This window comes from Lucilia cuprina, chromosome 5, assembly GCF_022045245.1.
Source record: "Lucilia cuprina isolate Lc7/37 chromosome 5, ASM2204524v1, whole genome shotgun sequence".
NCBI classification, from domain to species: domain Eukaryota; kingdom Metazoa; phylum Arthropoda; class Insecta; order Diptera; family Calliphoridae; genus Lucilia; species Lucilia cuprina.
Genome location: NC_060953.1, coordinates 68,164,799 through 68,178,340, shown reverse-complemented (window position 1 = coordinate 68,178,340; position 13,542 = coordinate 68,164,799). Strand labels below are relative to the sequence as shown.

Below are 13,542 nucleotides of genomic sequence, written 5' to 3'. Positions count from 1 at the left end.
AATGGCAACCATTTAATCTGTATGGTTTTATACGTAAGTCATATTTTTGCATCTCGGAAATTAGACAACGGGAGAGCAATGTTTAGAGGTTAGATAGTTTGAGTACTGGAACAAGTATTTGCACATGGACCGGTAGAACAATGTAGAAAAAGTGTCAATTTACTTACTAGGTTACCTTCGGGATGAAAAATACTACTTCGTCATCCCATTATTCATTTATTGTCCATTTTTAAGTTTCTGTTAGTTTCGTAGCAAAAACACCTTCCTTGCGAAATATACACTTCCTTCCGTTTTGCTTTCTTTTCAAACCACGATGTTCAAGATGTTTTTCAAACTGATTTCTTGAAGTTAATAAGGTTTTTTTGGTCTTCATACTTTTTAACTTCTATAAAAACAAATATCTTATTTTCTGTTTTTGCATGCAATAAAAAACTATTTACTTTGTATGTTTAAATTATATAAAATAGTAATGTTCGACATATGTATGTATGTTTATAAGTTGTATCCTCATTTTTATTGAAGATATTCTTTAAATGATTGCTGAGTTTATATTGTTGCTGAATACATTTAAACACAACGATTACATTTATGGTTGCTACGACTTGTATTTAAAGATGTTGTTGACATGTGAGGCTGTTGTAAGTATGTTGGTGCTGTGCTGAGTTTTTGTTGTTTCTTTAATTTTTCTTTTTTTTTTGGCTTGGAACGTGTGGGCCACACCACAATTGGTTATCACCATGTGGCGCATTACAGTAGAGTAAGTTAAATCTGTAAAAAAATATAAAAAAAAACTTATATGGCTCCCGACAGTCGGGCACCTTTACATACTCTGGCAACACTTTACCATTAGCAATAATAACAACAATATCACTTGTTACCAAGTAATATCGCCTGCCTGTTTCTCTGCCACAAATTCAAATTCATTTGAGTATTGTCATACGCATAAATTGTACTGAATACGACAACAGCAACAGTAACAACAACGGCATTAGCAATAATTTTCACAAACATTTATAGACAAGTTAACAAGATTTCAATGAATTATTATTCAATTGGCAAATGTTTAGAAAAAAATTTAATTTTTAGGCAATAATATATAAAATTTTTTGATTAATATAAGTTTTCGTTAAATTAACACTAGTATTATCTATTATTCAGATTTAAAAAAAAATATGAAGTCCCTGGTCGTTTAATTTGTAATATCCGAAATGTTCATTACTAAGTTCTGAATCTTGCAGTAAGTAGAGTCGAAACGTCCGTCAGTTTTTGTATTGATTGAAATCAGAATGTTGAAGTGTAGACTAAAAAAGATCTAACAAATAGGCTTGAGCTCTGACAACGAAAAATTTCGTTACCACTTCGGTACCAAATTATTAACTCTAGAGTATTGAATTTGTTAAATATTTTTGCAAAAATTCTCTTGATATTACTCATTATTTATATGTATTATGTATGACTCCCTTAATTCTCTTAGTTTTGCTTTTTTTTAAACAATAACAGTATTTTTATATTTAGCTCCCGATACATGACACAAAGTATGACTTTGAAAACCTCAAGAAGTATGACTTAATTTATTTTATGAATGGAATTAAAAGAAATACTTTTAATATTTTTTTTCTATTAAAAACAACATATTTCTCGATTATGACTAATACCCCACCACAACTATAAATAACTTCCGATTATTTCAATTCCAGGTTTTTGTTGTTGTTACAAACTTATCGTTTGTGTACTATAAAAACAGAAATTCTTATTTTTTTCCAGTAGAGTACATTTACGCACTAATATAGTAGATATTTGTATTTTTTTTATCAAAAGTTTATGTTTAAAGCATATTTTTTAATTCCTTATTTACCTTTAATGTTTAAAGAAAAAAAACTTATCAAATTTGTTTGAAAAGGTTAAACAAAATTGTCAATAAATAATAAAAAAAACTGCTAATGTTGTTATAAATTAAATGAAAGAAACCTCTTTTTATAAAAAAATAAAACTGCAAATTGCCTCACTTCCGTTGGTCATCGCTTTTTTTTCGAAAATAATAAGAAAAAAAAAAACAAAATTTGTATTTTTTTCTCAGTATGAATCATCTTTATACGCTTTGTATGAAATACAATAATAATTTGGCAGAAGTACCACAGTAGTCAGATACACAGATATATATGTACATTGATCAGCGCCAGCATCTGCGACAAGATCATCATCATTATTAACAACATCTGAAAAGATGATGAAGATGATTATCATTAAAGTGGCAATAAATGTTTTTTTTTGTGGTATAATTTTTTTTGTTCACTTTTCTTTAACTCTATAGAAATGTGTATAATAGATTGGGTGAAGGTGAGGCCATAGAAAGAAAATTTTAATTTCTCATCACACATTTAAATAATAATGATGATGATGACGATGAAAAACAGAAAACAAAATTGGCAAATGTTTTTAATTTTTTGTTTGCTTCTGTTTATGTTTTTTATTTGTTTTATTTATAATTATTTTATTTTTTTAATTTCATTATCATATGGGAATTTGTATTGGCGATTTTCTATGATCTACTTGTTAGTAATAGAAGAGTTATAAATAAGAAAATATTGTATGATTTAAAACAAATAATTTAATAATGTCACATTTTTAAATTTTAGGCTTTAAATTCTGTAATACTAAAACGATGTAAAATCACCATAGAATTTAAAAGATATTAGAATGTCAGAATTTGATCCCAAACTTCAAAGGCCCCTTTAGTATGTGGTAAATCTGGTATGAACAGAATTTACTCTAAATATACCCGGACAAGAAAGAAAAACTAAATGGTGGCATTTGTTTAAGATACACAGAGGGATATATACACGCCTGGTACCAAATTGATACCAACGTTTTTGTAATTTTTCAATAACATCCGTTGTCAAACTATAAACAAACGTACGACAACACTCGTTATCAAAGTCTGAATGTTAACGAAATATATAATCACTTTGTTGTTAATTTAATCTAGGTATACTAGGGTTGGCAAGGCACGTTTACCACTATATTCATCCTATGTTATCGTACATCAGTCTCTTAACCACAATTCGCTATTCCTGAGAATTTTGGTTTAAACGACAGCTCACAGTACCAGATTATGTGGTTCTCTGGTTAGACCCTATGTCAAAACATCCAAGGACTAGTCAGGGAGTGTAATGTCATTACGAGTTTATAATCCCGGCAGACTAGAGGTACTGGTAATACTTCTTTAGCCCGGAATTGTAATACACCAAGATGAGGGTCTTTCATGCACCGGGGGGTCCCTTTTGTATATATGTATATTTGTCATGTAATAATTTTCACAATATAATTTTTCGATCCTATAAAGTATGTGCATACATATGTAAATTCTGTATCATTATAGATAGCAGAGTCTGTCTATCTGTCTGTTGAAATGTATTTTTAAAGATTTCAAATCTTTAATAATGTCGGATATGCTTTCGAGAAGTTTCCTATTTAAAATCAGAAAAATCCAGTCATAAATAAGGGAGATAAGCAAACAATATTTTGCATGATCTGATCTATTCAAATAAACATACATATGTTTGAACGTGTGTTTTTTATTGCTTGATGTATTTTTTGGCGTTGAACCCAAGCGCAGAGTAATCTCAATTTGGTGCATTCTGTGTGGAGTAATTTTTAAACTCATGTCTGAAAAAATCACAATTTTTGCTGGAAAATCGTTACATTTTTTAGCTTGAAGGTGTTTGAATCTATGATTTTACTTACTTTCTAGGTTTCTTCGACTTCTAGACAATTGGGCTTTATACCAGCTAACTTCAATAATGTGAATAATAATGTCCACACATTACCAAAAAATGTATGAAATAATTAATTGTCATTAACAAAAATTTAAGCTGTTTGATGGGGAATGTATTCAAAGACACAGACAGACAGAAAGACAGACAGAAAGAATTTGTGCTCAGTTCCAAATCATATTTCCGAATAATATTCCCACTTAGAAACCCCGGTTCGCATTTGTAAGTGTGCATTAAAAAATGTTACCATATTTAATTTTACGATCTACTATAGTAGTTTATAGTATACTATTTTAGTTTTAATACATTTTTGTACTAAAATATTTTATTTACTATTTTGTTAAAGATAAATACGCATTTTATTGTCTCCTAGTCAGTTAGTCGCCTATTTTAGTGCCGCACAAACTCACGCACAAACAAAAATTTTAGCAAACACATGGAAAAGATACAGATATTTATGTATGTTTATCTTAAACGCGTTATAGATAGATGGAATATGATGTTTGTGTCAATCAGCATGACTACTTAAGCTTGTTATTGTTGTTCTTAGTTTTACTAATTAAGGATTTGTACCGCATTCTTTTAGTTTTCTTTGAGTTTGTAATATCTTACATTTGTATTTGACTGTTTGGTTAAGTTGGTGGTTTTTGTTTTTGTTTTGGTTGTAGTTTGAGTTAAAACAAGCAAACAACTATAAAATCAAACAAACAAATAAACTTATTTGTACGTTTGTTTGAGGCAATAGAAAATAACAAGGAACCAACTAAAAAAGTTAGATGATAAAATATCATTGCTATAGCAACTAAAAAGAAACATATTACAACTAAGAGGAACCCACCAACTAACCATCCTACTAAGTATATACTTAGTTTGATATTTGATTCTTTTTATGAGACTGCATCCCATATCCAATATTGTTAATTTTTCATTGGTAATTTTGTTGTTTGGTGATGATTGTTAATGATGGTGATGTACCACATTCTTGCACTTATTTGGTAGCAAGGCCACATTCTGGTTTTCTATTTATTTATTAATCTTTTTTTGTAATACACGTTTTGTTATTTATTATATATTTTATACGCGTATGGATATAAAAATTTATAAAAGTACATAGCAGTAGAAATAGAAGTTTGATGTGGTTTGTTCGTCTTTTTTTTTCTTTTTCAATATCCATTTCAATATTATTGTATTTAAATGTATATAAATACCGTTATATTACCGTTGTTTGGTGCGTAAGTGCCTTCTTATCTTTAAGACATAAATATCAATAAAATAATAATCAATAATATCGATATTTTCTACGTATTTCTTTAGAGATGAGTTATAAACTGTTAAGATTAATTTTATACTAACCTTCAAAGTTTTTAAAAGTACAATAAAGGCGGAGTTTATAATACACAGAAGATTGAAACTGGTAGAAAGTTGCGAATGCAGCTTTGTTAATGATTTGAAAACACTTTCGTATCAATTCAGTACCAAGCGTGTAGAAAACTTGTAGTTTATAGTATGGTCTATAATCTATTCCATAGTCTAGCCTATAGTTCACATTCTGGTCTATAGTCTTGTCTTTAGTCTAGTCTATGGTCTATGACACATTCTGGTCTATGGTCTAGTCTAGTCTATTGTCTAGAGTATAGTCTAGTCTATAGTCTAGTCTATAGTCTAGTCTATAGTCTAGTCTATAGTCTAGTCTATAGTCTAGTCTATAGTCTAGTCTATAGTCTAGTCTATAGTCTAGTCTATAGTCTAGTCTATAGTCTAGTCTATAGTCTAGTCTATAGTCTAGTCTATAGTCTAGTCTATAGTCTAGTCTATAGTCTAGTCTATAGTCTAGTCTGTAGTCTAGTCTATAGTCTAGTCTATCGTCTAGTCTATAGTCTAGTCTATAGTCTAGCCTATAGTCTATTCTATAGTCTAGTCTATAGTCTAGTCTATAGTCTAGTCTATATTCTAGTCTATAGTCTAGTCTATAGTCTAGTCTATAGTTTAGTCTATAGTCTAAACTATAGTCTAGTCTATAGTTTAGTCTATAGTCTAGTCTATAGTCTAGTCTATAGTCTAGTCTATAGTCTAGTCTATAGTCTAGTCTAAAGTCTAGTCTATAGTCTAGTCTATAGTCTAGTCTATAGTCTAGTCTATAGTCTAGTCTATAGTCTAGTCTATAGTCTAGTCTATAGTCTAGTCTATAGTCTAGTCTATAGTCTAGTCTATAGTCTAGTCTATAGTCTAGTCTATAGTCTAGTATATAGTCTAGTCTATAGTCTAGTCTATAGTCTAGTCTATAGTCTAGTCTATAGTCTAGTATATAGTCTATAGTGTAGTCTATAGTCTAGTCCATAGTCTAGTCTATAGTCTTGTCTGTGGACGGACATGGCTTAATCGGCTCTGCAATCTATAAGGATTCATTGTTATCAATTGATAAAGATAATCGGTATTACTCGAATACAAAACGATGTTGATCTCAAACATAATTTTTTGATAAATAAGCTAATATTTATTTAGAAGATAAAATATTAAAAAAATACCTAGAATTTGAATACAAATAAAGGAAAACGGTGTGGGAGCGAGATAGAAAGTATGAAGATTACGATCTACATTTAATTTCTGTCAGTTTTACTGTTGTGGTTAGAATTTGTTACACGATTAATGAACTTAGTTTAGACAACATTCATTTCATAGAAAGTTGAGTTCGTTTTTGTGGTTCAACAAACATAAATTGTAAAAAAAAATTAAATAGAAATTTAATATCTGAAAGTAAAAATTTTCCTATTTATAAGTTTTTTTATTATTATTATTTTTCACACAAGTACTAATATATATTTTGCGTATTTTAATTTTTTAATTACAGGCCGCAACATTTTTAAACACAAACCAACTTTTTTTATAACGAACGACAAATGCTTTAAGCATTTTGAATAAAAAAATACACATTTATTTTTGGATTTTCCTCTAAGGACTTCAATACACTAAGTGAAAAGGTAAGTAAAAATTTTTTTAAATTAATTTTTAGAAATACCTATATACTTTTTAAAATAATGGTCACTCGTGTATAGATTTGTGGTTAAAATTAATTAAATTTTTAAACAGAATAAAATACATGATACTTTGACAATTATTAATAATTTTTCCCACACATTCCCCCATACAACAACAATAACGAAATAATAATGGTTTGCAATGTTTATTCATTTTCTAAAGTCTCCAAAATGGCGCTTACATTTTTATTATTGGTTTCTTCTTTCGTTGTTTTTTTTTTTCAACTGTCAAGTATGTACTTTGTACATACATAGTTATATATAAATGTTTTTAGTAAATACTTTTGTACATACATATACATGTATGTGTGTTTATTTGTGTGAGTATATCCTTTGAAGAAAATTTTGTTAAATATACATACAAGTTTATTTACCGAATTACATAGAAAAAAACAAAATGGCAGATTGGCGCCACATTGTCGCGCCAATTGAGATTTTATGGCGGATTCTTTATGAGTGTGTTGTTGGTTTGATAAATGTTTCTATCTGTACCATTCAATAATTCTACTCTTCTCCATCCTTTTTATTTTACTTCAAAAAGTACTGAGTTTTTTTCTAGTAAGTAAAACGTATTTAAATAAATATTAAATTAAGAAATCTTAGTAGTAGTTGCCAAAAATAACAAATGCGTTTAATTTGTGTAAAATTGAGATGCTTATTTAGAATGTTTTTTTTTAATTAAACTGATAAACAATTTTTTAAATTATATTTTTGATTAAATTTATCTATCAAGTTTAAAATACATTCTAGATGTGTTTCAGCTTTTACCTCTTTACATTTTAAATAACAATGATTTAATAACTCCTATTCTTTTTAATTTTAGAATAAAAAGGTATATTAAAAACTTTCTTTTTTTCAAACGACATTATGGTCCGAAATCCTCTCAGTGATTCCAGATTCAGTTTTTTTTGAATTAAAGTAACTAATTAAGGTATATTTAAAATCAATAATATGTTAATTTACATAGGCCTGACTTTTTCACAAATATTTTCTAAAAAATTATGAAATTTGACATAAACTAGTTTTTATGAACCAAAATGTATCTATTCAATTATACAAAGAATCATTTTATAATTGATCATATAACCCCTCTAATAAAAAATCACTACTGTCAGTAAATCTTAAGAGATTTCTGTGGTCCACTGCCACAACAATTCAATCTCTTAAAAAATTTTAATTGAATACTACTTTCAATAGTAGTACGATGCCAAATCGTTCCAGAAATATGAAGACACTCTGAGCGCTGTTTTGCGACAAAGAATTGTCACACAAGAAACATATTGGAAAAGTTTGTTAGTTTTTTATATCCGGTATTATTTTTGAATATTACCTCGTCCACCAACCGCATAAAACTATTGACCCAAAAATGGTGAAAAGTCTCCCATTATCCATCACAATACAAGTTATTTACCAAATTGATCTGGAGCTTTGTAAACTTTATACGACGTCAATTTAGCATTAACTTGGCTTTGAGTACAAAAGAATCAGTGAATTTAACTTTAGTAGCTGCTTTCTATTGGAAGTCGTTGGTGATCTTCGATGTTCAATTAAAAGTTTTAATTATTTTTCAATAATATTTGATTAAAGTACGTTTTATATCCAATATGATAAAACAGATATAAATTGTTGAACTAGGGATAAGTTTTGGCTAGAAAAGTGTGTATACTTTTTTATACTCTATCCGCCTTATTCATAAAAATTTATCAAAGGTTTATAGAACAATTTTCGTATGAAAATTTGGTGGTGGTGGTTTCCTCTGTTCGAAACAGAATCACTTTCCTAGTCGAGTTAGACATGTCAGTAGGTCCGCCTGTCGAGCTGGCAATCCATGTAAAGCTTGTGCAAAAAAAATTTCAAGATATTTTAATGAAATTTTTACCAAACGTGTTTTTTGGCACCAGCCGATTTAAAAAATTAGTATTTTATTTTCAATAAATTGCTTAAATGCTTTGGAATTAAGGTAATATGGTCGAGCATGTCCGACTATACTTTCCTATTTGTTTCTCACTTACATTTTTTAATAAGTTACCTTCCGCGTTCCTTAATTGGCCAAGGTCCTCAAAAAAATTAAAAAAAACTATTTGAAATATTTTGATTTAGTTTTTTTCTTTTGTTTTCCACAAACAAATTTTCAGCTGTAACAACCAAATGATTAGTTAGTAATATATTAATTAACTTTAATTGCTTCTGTTTTAATAGTTAAATTTGAATACAAGAAATCTAAAACATTAACATTAATCGTATTTCATATTTCAAATTGAAACTTTTCTTTCTATTGTATTCTTTTCTGGGAAGTGGATCGAATCAATCAATAAAAATTTTCACCCAAGAAGCATTAAAATCTCAATATACTCGTTTCTTCTTAGTTTTCTGTCAAAATACTATTTAATAGTAAACATTAGAATTTAAATTGTTAATTTACCTCTAACTCCCAATTTTCTATGATGCAAATGATTTGATTGTCTCTTGTTTGAAATGTTGATATCAATCTAAATTAATTTGGAAAACGTCTGCTGCTTATAATGTTGCTGCAACAATATAATTTGTTTAGTTTTTTATATTGCAAAAATATTATTCTTCCCAGTTTGCCATCAAATTTAATTTTTTATTTAAGTTTTAGTCTTATAAGAAAACGAAATTACGGCAAGATTTCATTAATCAATGGATCATTATGTTAAAAAAAAAATTCGTCATTTCGATTAAAAAAAGAGTATTTTCATGTTTTGAAATTGAAAATTGACAAACTAATTAGATGACAATCGAGCGCTAGCGAGGGTATTAATAGATTAAACGTGTTAAGCTAAAAAGTCCTGCTGTTTGCAGTTTTTTCTTTAACATCATGACGCATTTTCCACTCCCTCTAAAAAATAGATTTTTGCTTAGAAAGAAAAACACTAAGTTGTAGTAGTTGGTTTGTTTGTTTTTTTCACAATAATTTTTTGCATATTAATGAATCAAAAAAAAAAAAAAAAAAAGAAAAACAAAAGAGCAAAATGAAAATTCTAACAAGAATTTTCTACGGTTATGTAATTCTACTGTTCAAGAAGTTGCTACTCGACTCCGCACACTTGGCAACACAATGTAACACAGTTGGAGATTTTCACGTGATGGTTGGTAAAGTTGATTATGATGATGATGATGTTTATGATGTCAGCATTACTGCAATATAAGATTTAGCAATATTTTCAACAAAAGCACTCATTTTCCTTAAATGAGTTGTCAGCATCAATGAGTGAAATTATCATTTCCCCTTTTAAGTGTTAACTAAACTAACAGTTGAGTTGAGCACCCTTATTCTGGTAATTTCCAACATAGGGCTGCTACTGTTTGTCTTTTTTTTAACACAAAACACTTGTTTTTGCTTAAAGTTGCTACAATATATAGAATTATGTGTGTATTTCACTTATAACAAACAACTTAGTTTATTTTACACAAAAAAATAACATTGAGATCTTAATATACAAGGCAAAGAACAAACGAGTGATACTCATTTACCACTCCAACTGTACAGCTTCCTTTTACAGGATCTTACTGTGGTAATGCTCAACATCATATTGCGTACGTTGTTGTATGAATTATTTCGTATAAATGTGGAGCATGCGCAGTTATGGCCATACTAGACGACTGTTTAACGTCGTCATTTACTGAGGACTAGTAGGATGATTGAATTTTTCAGACAGAAACCCACGATGTGTCGCCAGCAAAACACATCATTCTAGGCCTAACCACAGATCGGAAAAGACATCAGCCATCCAAAATAGTTAAAGGACTTCGCAGCAGTACATAATGAATTTCAAATTCAAAATAACTAAAGTTAATTTCAAAGTCAAGTGTTTCTTTTAATACCAAAGTCAACTTCAACATGTGAACATATTTGCCAAAACACACAAAGTTTTATATATTTTTTTTTTAATAAAAAAAGTGAAAATTTTAAGAAGAAAAACATAAAGTGCCTTATGTATACGATTTAACTAACTATAGCTTTTTTAAAACAAGTGCCTTTTTTTAAAAAAACTGTTAAAATTATTTATAAATTTTCGTTTTGTTTTATAATGAACAATATTTTGAACATTAAAAAAAAAAACATTTTAATTTTTAAGTGCCTTATTAAAATACACACACCGTTGCAGCCTAAAATTGTCAGATTTATAAAATGGACAATTAAAAAAAAAGAAAACTCAACACTCGTTATATAGTTTATAAAAGAAAAACAAATTGTTACAATTAAAATTTTAACTGTTAAATTGCTTCGTTTTTTGTTTAAATTTTCTGTTAAAAAACACCAATTGTTATAATTATGAAAACGTTTTTTAAACTTTTCTACGTTTAAGTTTGAAAACGTGTTTCAACGTCATCACCACAAACGTGCCTATACAAAAAACTCCTTGCCGGTAACATAGATTCAGAAAATTCGAAACTTTCAATACGATTTCGACAATTTGTTTCAAAAAGCTCGAATATCGTTTTGTTTGTCAAGAGTTTTTTCTTGAATCAGAGTTCTGCTCTGGAAAAAGATTATTTATATTTACATTTATTATAAATAATCAAATCCAATTGAGATGCCTTTGCTTTCTGCCTTTGCCAGAATGTGCCTTTTTATTGTTGTTGTTATTGTTTTTAACAAACAAATTTATAAAGATGCGTTCAAGAGCTTTAAATGTAAGTAAATTAATTATTAACTATTCTTAATAAATTTATTATTTTAAAATATGTTCTTAAGGATTTAGGAGAGTTGGAAAGATAGAATAGATCCACTCATTTCAATAGGTATTTTGTTGTTTAATCAATCAATGTAGAACTACAATTGGTTTTAGTATATGTTAGATTTTTAACATATTTTTAGCAAAATTCGCTCTAATTTAAATTTACCTAACAACTCTCTAATAATATTAAATCTTTACAAAAATGTTCCTTATAATCTGATCATCAAATTTGTGGTCTAATTTAAGATAATACATAATTTATAATCAAAACGTAAAGAGTTTTTCTCAAGCTTTTAATTTCTGATCATAAAATTGTCAATTTGTATCAAATTAAATTAAACCCATTATTTCAACTGATTTTATATGAAGACTGTCTTTTTCATTTTCTCTCTTTTTTATTTACACAATCTCTTCTAATGATATTTATGCAAAGTGGGTCATCATTAAGTCAAATTGTTGTTTTTATTCAAATAACGGGTGATGTCACTTTTAAGCTTAAAAGAGATATATAAATACTATAAAGTAGTGGGAGAAAAATGTTTATACATATATCTGTAAAATTGTATAACTAACATAAACATGATTTTCAGAAAAAAAAACAGTAACACGATACATTGTATGTAAGTAAGTGTAAGAGTGTGTTGCTTTGTTATTGCTATATTTTTGTTCTTTTAAGCAAAAATACACATACACATACTTACACATATAGTTGGTATTACTTTCGAAATCAAAACCATTAAATGGTCAGCTTTATGGTTCTTGCTTTATTTAATATTCGTTCTTTGTTTTCGTCAAATCAATAACACTTGTTGTTGTTTGATTCAATATGTAAACAAAACATTGTTTAACTTAGGGGTAAACAAAGTAAAATGTCAAAACAATAATGACAGAGGATGGCAGGAAAGATATGTATATTCTATTTTGCTCGTTAAATTATCATATGTAAAGATGTTTGTAGTTTGTGAAATTTAAGACAATTTGTATTAGGGAGAAGACTTGTCAATGGTTCTTAAATAAGCTTTGTTTTAAGGCAAATCTATTATAAGATTAAGTCATTTGAACAGCTGATTGTTGTTTGTTCTAAAAATTTGTATCGGTTGGTTGTCTAACTTGATCTAAAAGAAAAGTTTGAAACTTGATATATATGTTTTGGAATTCCACAGTGATTGAATTTTTGAATCAATTAATTTTTTTGTAGCAGTAACCAAATAAAGTAAAAATTATTTATTACAACTACAAAAATACATTGATGTAAGTTGATACAAAGTTTGCTTTAAATGTATAAAGTAAGCATAAACTGAAATTACCAAAGTCTGAAGAATTGGGAACCACACTAATGTACACATTAAAAGAATGTCATTAACCCTTAATTAAAAAAATTAAGAATTTCATAAACCATCTTGGTTTACACTTACAAAAGAAGAATATTGAATAAGTGTGTTAAAACATTAGTCAAACTATTTATAAATACAATACAGACATAATTTTAAAGATATTAAATTACAAATTCAAAATCAATGACATTTAATTTAAGACACAGAAGAAAAAATCTATCAAAATACTTATTTTTATACTTAAAAGTAACTGTAAGTATGTAAAAGTTCTTAATTTAAAATTTTAAAATGTCCTTGCTAACGGCCAATTCTCCATAATTCTTTTTAAATCTGGCAACTTGTAATAAATTACCTTTAAATTTTTTTGTGTAGAGATTTTCTTCCTTGGAGAATATTGTAGATATTGTTGTACTCCAGTAAACAGTAATGCAAATTTAGCGTTTTTTCCTAAATATAACAAATATAATAGTTAATTTCTGATTCTAAATCATACAATAAACCTTAGCATCATTGTTTTGATTTCAATTTAAGGGAGTAACGAGGAGAATTCCTTCAACAGCGCATGCTCTAACCCTATAAAGAGTTTCATACACATATTTGTTGTTTTTAGCACATATATGTAATTCTTTCAGAAATCTAGTACTAAACATACAGCATCCCCTAAAAATAAAAATCAAATAACACAGATTCAAACGAA

At 28.0% G+C, this 13,542-nt stretch overlaps 1 protein-coding gene across 9 annotated transcripts in view; it reads left to right on the top strand.

Annotated features, from left to right (window-relative positions):
* Positions 1 to 13,542, top strand: part of LOC111685305 (talin-1) — a 42,452-nt gene that overhangs the window by 14,530 nt on the left and 14,380 nt on the right. For all 9 annotated transcript variants that reach the window (XR_006941039.1, XM_023447561.2, XM_046952045.1 and 6 more), the window contains exon 3: positions 6,622 to 6,751. The gene's annotated coding sequence lies outside the window, so the exon portion shown is untranslated. The remainder of the gene's footprint in view (positions 1 to 6,621; positions 6,752 to 13,542) is intronic.